Raw genomic sequence first — 6147 nt, 5'->3', positions numbered from 1 at the left:
TTTGAGACATTAGCCAATACTCAGTCACTCACTACACTGGTTTTCTTAGGGTTGTTGCAGCACCTGTTTAGTCATCTAGTTCACATACAACCCTAATATGCAGAAGTATAAACAGGCCTTTTAATCCTACCTAAATTCTTGTAGAAGATGTATAGTTGCATTTTAATGTTAATACTAAGCAAGAAGCACCAAAGTCTGTTTTAAACCCCTTCCCCGCTCCCTCCACAACACCTCACCCATGCCAGGTTAGATAAATATGTATAAATGTGGCTTTGCACATCCTGCATCCCCTAGATACAAACAGCCAGATAGAGAACTTTCCTAAGAAGCAACTCTGGCACACTGGCTTCCTCACCCTGTGGTGACTACATGTTTGAGGGTCCCAGTGAGGAAGTATGCTTGTCTTGCATGTTCTGTGAAGTCACGGATTCAGGTCCTTGCCCCAAATGCTACTTATGCATTTTCTCCAACAATTTCTGAAAAAACAGAACCCAGGCCTCTGTCCTTTCAGGGACAGCTGTTATCGTGGAGTTGGAGGCATTCTTGCCTATCTAGTAGCCTAGCTTCCAACAGGACTTGAAGTGCTTAAAGCACTCCACTAGTAAAAACCAGGTTAGCTGTTTTTTCATTAGTCCACAGATGCCATTTTAAACTAAAACATAGCTTTCCATTTGCTCCCTACAAATGAAGGGAACACAGCTTTCAACATAGGGAAGTTCAGCTGGTAAATAAGCACCTGGTTATGTAACTGTCAGACTACAAGCTGCCTTATCTACAGAGGTGAGCTTCACCATTGTTGCATACCACCCTGACCCACTCAGCTATTCAGGAACTGGAAGCTTTTCTGGATTGGATGAATTCTTTTGGCCTTACAAGGGTTTGAAGAATCTCTTTCGTTTCACCTTGTCAATAGCAGGGTATATTTTCTGCTATCAGCATTCAAGTTTCTCCATCTGGTGCAGTCAGTCAGAAAAACCAGGAGACCCATGTTGGGGAAAAGCTATATTTGAGGCCAGCATTTGGGGTTGTCATTTCCGTATTGCTGGCTTTTGGTGATTCACCAGGTCCAAGACCTTGTGTTTTGGAGGCTGGGAGTCCTGTACACTTCAGCAAGGTTTTGGAGTTCTTGTCATCCATGAGTCTTCCTGGTCAAATAAGGATCAATGGTCTCTCCTGTCACTCAGGAGCTGGAGGATCTCCAATCAATGTCTTAATTAGACTGTCTGCCGGAGCATCGGTTGGGTTGTGCCGTCTTCAGTCTTGATATACAGTTTAAGGCAGATATGGACAATTATTTGGGTCCAAGACCCACACAGGAAGTTTTGATGAGCTGTCCTGGGTCGGGCTGATGAGCAGATTCTTTAGGGACATAGTGAAAGGACTTTGTCCTCCTCTCCTCCCCCAAGAACTCACTAAAACTCTTTCTAGGGCTGTCTGCAGGCAGAGAGCAGTGTTCAGTTGTGGGAGAGGCTGGAATGACATGTCCCTGCCCTCTGGGTGGGGAGGGGAGGGTGTGCGCGCGTGTGTGTGTACGTGCGCACACACGCATGGAGAGGGGGCTGCCTGGACACTAGGTCCCACGAGTCTGCTGTGGGTGAAGTGGGGCTCATACAGCAGAGCTTGCCCAGGCAGTGCGCTCCGCACTTCCCCCACAGTGCTCTGCGTGGGGCTGAGCTCCGCTCACTCACACTGGGGCAGCCTGCACCACACTCCCACCAGTGCCCATGGCCCAGCCAAGTGCTGCTCTGTGCCCCCTGCCTCCAGTGGCAACTCCTGCTCCTGGTCTTGCCCCTGCAGCACTGTGCCAAGTCATGCTGCTCCAGGCAAGCAGCTTCAGCCAGGATCCTGCCCCTTCAGCCAGCCTCCTGCAAGGTGGCTGGGAGCTGAAGCCTGAGCCCTGGCACTGGGGCAGCAGCCCAGCTGAAGCTGCTTACCTACCTGCCCAGAACAGCACGATGTGGTGCAGCACAGAAGGGGCAGGAGAAACTTCTGACCAGCTGTTTCTGGTGCAACTCTGTGCCACCCACCTCCAACAGAAGCTCTTTCTCCTGCTCCTGCCACACCACTCCTGGCAGGCATGTGGGGCTCCAGCTCCAGATCCCAGATGCCTTCCACCAGAAGGCAGCCAGGAGCTGAAGCCGGAGTCCCACATGCCGGGGTAGGAGCTGCCTGGCTGAAACTGCTTGTCCAGAGTGGCAATGAACAGTGCATCACTGGGGCAAGATCAAAACCAGAAGCTGCCACTGAAGGCAGGGAGTGCAGAACAGTACCCAGCTACACCAAAAACAGCCCCTCCCAGCCTGCGTGCAGCTTCTGGACTCGGCCCAATGGGAGCCTAGTGCAATTGGGCAGAGAATGGCCCCATGCAGAGTGACTGGATGCCGTGGGCTGGATCCAGTCACCTGGTGGGCCAGATCTGGCCTGCAGGCTGTATTTTGCCCACCCCTGGGCTAAGGGACCAGGTTTAGATTCTGACCAGCTACTTGAATTGAACCAGAAATAGTCTGTCTCAGTGAACAACTGAGCTTTTGGATTTTCACAGACTTGTTGATGACCACATTAAAGTCTCTCAGGACGAAACCTTAACTACAACACTGATGGCACTAACCTGTAAAGGAGCATGCAGTCTGTTAGTTCTGAATCATTTCTACTCTCATATGAATACAGCCTGAATTTTCTTGCTCAAGGCACCTCCCTTGCATTGAGTGTTTGATGAAAAGATGAAGGCGCTGCTATTTGGCTTCTTATCCTACCTTGCCCTGCAATGAAGTAGTTATCCTGGAGGAACAAGTTGAGCTAGCAGAGAGTTCCCAGTTTCATCCAACAAGGTCTGACAATGCAGACTATGTCAGATGCTTCATCACTGGTGTGGTCAAAGACTGTCTGCTGGCCGACGTTGCTTTGTCTCATAAGGATAAGTCATGTCACTTTGTGCTGCCTGCTTCTAGCCGGCATGTAGGCAATAGAATCCAATTTCCTTTGTATACTTTACATTTCCTTTCCTCCTGACTTGAACGCTGAGTTAATTGTGTGAGTGAAGGAACAGATGTCCAAATCTACAGAGACCAGGAGAAAGACAGTTAAATTGGATCTGGTCTGGAGTATGTCGAGGTCTGGGACCAGGTAGACTTGCAAGCCTAGTGGCATAGAAGCAACGGAAACAGAACAAACACTGAACAAGCACCAGCAACAACAGGTAGAATGAAGCAAGGGCCAATGGCATCAGGCATCCGTTTACCTGAAATAATGTTGCTATGACACCCACGTTGCTCTTATCTGGCTCGGGAGAAAGACGAAGGGAAGCAGCACTTACTTGTCACATCTGAGTTAGAGCCAGAAAGTAGCTTCTGAGCCAGCAACTAGTGGCAACGCTGAAAGAAAAGAACTGAGACTGATACCTCTGTTCTTATAGGTTTCTTTGGTTGCTTCATTCCTAGAAAGGATGAAACTGAGCCAAAGAAAGGGAGGAGTCACAGCCCCACCCTCACCTGTCGCAAAACCTCACTTCTTAATGTGCAGAGATGAAAGCGACTAGGAGCTGCTCCCAGACCAATTCCTGGGACGGTGCCCACAGGTATAACCAGATATGGGGCATGGGCCTTCAGTTAGCACACACAGAAAAGAAGCTCTTCAGCTCATCATTGAAAACCATGCATCCTTAGTAATAAACTAAATCAGACAGTCAAAATGGATGTGCCAAAAGTTCACTACTGCAACACTACCACATGCCATATGACTACATTCAAACAGTTTTTGTAAGATGTGCTCAGCACGCTTTCAAGCAAACACTTTTAAAGTGAAGAAATCTAGCCTTACTACAGAAGTTTCTCCCCCTAGAGCTCTTACTCTGTCACACACAAGTTTTACGTAGGGAACTCAAACAACTAAATTAATCCAAGGTGCTAAAAGGAATGTTCATGTAATGCCTTAAAAACATGAGTGTCATTCTCTTATGGCTGACAATGAGTTTTCTTATTGTACCTCTTTGCTTGGTTCTCAAAGCCAGACTGTGGTATTTAGACATAAGCCACTGGGATACACACCAGCTGGCACCAGCCTCTAGTAGGACACTGCTAACTGGGTTTCATCAGAAACACAGGCTAGCACAGTCATATGCCCCCACCCTTGCACCCCATCCTACAACAGCTCCTGGAAGAAATGGTATTTGACAGTTATACAACTTCTCTGCCACCTGGGACTCCCCAGGCTGGAGGGATCCCTCAGCTAGGTGGATCCAGCTACTTTTAGACACTGGGCTGCAATACAGGAAGAAACCCAGTGTCTATAGGAAACTATAATGACATCAGCCAGGTTCTGTGAGCAGAACCAAAAACAGATGCACTTTACAATTAGGGAAAGCTTTCTGGACTAGAAGACAACACACCGTTGAAAGAGTGTCACAACTGGATTAGAGGATGAAAGCCAAACACATGGAGCAAGACAGGAGAGAATATTTGGATTATCAAAACCAAGGAAAACCACAGAAGTACCACAAGATCTAACACCCAGCCAGAGCGAACAGAAGCTACCTCTAAGAACAAATAAGAGTGCAAATGACATACTGTACAGAAAAAAAACAAAACAAAACAAGTGTGTGTATGTGTGGGGGGAAAGCACTGGAGGCAGGTGTACAAGTCTGCCTTCCTAGCAATTCATAGTTCAGAACAGACACCACCAAGTGCTGCTTTCCAAACTTTGCTTACCCTATACTGTGCAGCATATAAAAAAGACAAATCAATATTTTTAGCAAAGCAAGCTTCAGAATCGAAGGTACAATGTATTGGTTAGAATACAAATGCACACCTTGAGACCAAAGGATGAGAAAGAGAAGAACATGCTTCTTAAATAGCTGCATCTCTTCTCATCAGACCTTCTAGGTAAGAAGCACCATAACTGCAGAACACGCTTAATATCTTTTCTCTTGCCTTTGCAGAGGAGGAGCCGACAGGAGTGTCATTTCCACCATTCAGCATTGGCGCTTGAGGCACACCAGTCAGGTTTTCTAAGCACCATACATTTTTTTTTTTTTAACCTATCCTCATAACTCACTCCTTTTAATCCTGGGATTACCTCTGCTGCCCTTCTCTGTACCTTTTCCAGTGCCATAAATAAGGCAGGTCCATGCACAGAAGAAGAAATGAAGTTAGAGCTTTCGTGGTGGACCAAGGCAGCTTTTTGTAGCCAGAGCAGTTAAATAAAACAACAACAAAGAATTAAAACATCCAGCCCCTGTAGGAAGCAGCGATATTTCCAACCCATTCTCCACGTGCAACTGGAGGAAAGAGGGAGAGACGTACTCAAACTTTGCCTTCCATCCCACCCCTCTCCTTCAAGGAGGCAAAGCAGGGGAAGTGAGAAGCCTGCATAGAGCTGCTCTGTAAGCCTGGACCCACGCTGCTCTGACATGCCAGCGCCATATGCTCCCGGTTCAACAAATCCAAACATTTCTTCCCTTTTTTTTCTTCTTTCCCCTCCACGCGCAGAGAGCACCGCTTCAGAGCCGCCTGCTGAATCAGCACTTGCCACCCCGCTCTAAATAGACTTCTGCCCAGCTTCAAAAGAAAAGCGTTGGGAAGCTGGGATGGGTCGGATCCTGCCTCGGGCAGCCTGACCTCGCCGGGTCCCTCCAGCCCCGCTTCTCCAAGGCTCGAGGGGGGGAAGAAAAAATTAAAGAGGGGGGTGGCAAGGTAAGACAGACGAGCCCTCCCCGCCCAAGCCCTGGGCTGCAGCCCGTTGTCGATGGCAAGCGGAGAGGCCGGGACAGCAGCGCCGAGGGGCAGAAGACGGCGGCGGGCCACTCTGCCCCCGCGGCGGGGGCGGGGGAAGCGCCGGGACAGGGCAGGGCAGAGCTGGAGCTCGGGACGGCCGCGTCCCGGCGTAGGGGCTGGGGGCCCCGCCAAGTTTGCAGCGGGGACGAGGAAGTTGGCGCCGCCGCGGCTCAGCCTTACCTGCGCGCCTGGCCCGCCTGGCCGCTCCCCCGCTGCCTCCGCGGCGGGAAGTTGGAGCCCGGGCGGGCGCGGAGCAGCCCGAGGGAAACTTGTGCGGCCGCTACTCCCGCCCCGCGGCTCCCGCTGCGCACACGAGGCGACGCCGCCGAGCCTGGCCTCTCCCCGCCTCAGCTGACTCCCCGGCTTAGGGTGCATCCCT

The 6147-nt window shown here is 50.0% G+C and overlaps 1 protein-coding gene across 2 annotated transcripts in view; it reads right to left on the bottom strand.

Moving 5' to 3' along the window:
• GRB10 (growth factor receptor bound protein 10) overlaps nt 1-6066 on the bottom strand; it is a 255794-nt gene extending 249728 nt beyond the window's left edge. Inside the window, exons 1-2 of one of the 2 annotated variants that reach the window (XM_019520726.1) lie at nt 5949-6066; nt 3314-3371 (exon numbers count right to left, since the gene is read on the bottom strand). The gene's annotated coding sequence lies outside the window, so the exon portion shown is untranslated. The remainder of the gene's footprint in view (nt 1-3313; nt 3372-5948) is intronic. The other variant, XM_019520718.1, reaches the window with a different exon arrangement.
• Nucleotides 6067-6147: the final 81 nt, after the last annotated feature.

The sequence above is a fragment of the Gavialis gangeticus genome, unplaced genomic scaffold, assembly GCF_001723915.1.
Source record: "Gavialis gangeticus isolate Ggan-Ray unplaced genomic scaffold, GavGan_comp1, whole genome shotgun sequence".
In the NCBI taxonomy this organism is placed as follows: domain Eukaryota; kingdom Metazoa; phylum Chordata; order Crocodylia; family Gavialidae; genus Gavialis; species Gavialis gangeticus.
This window is presented reverse-complemented; position numbering and strand designations above follow the sequence as displayed.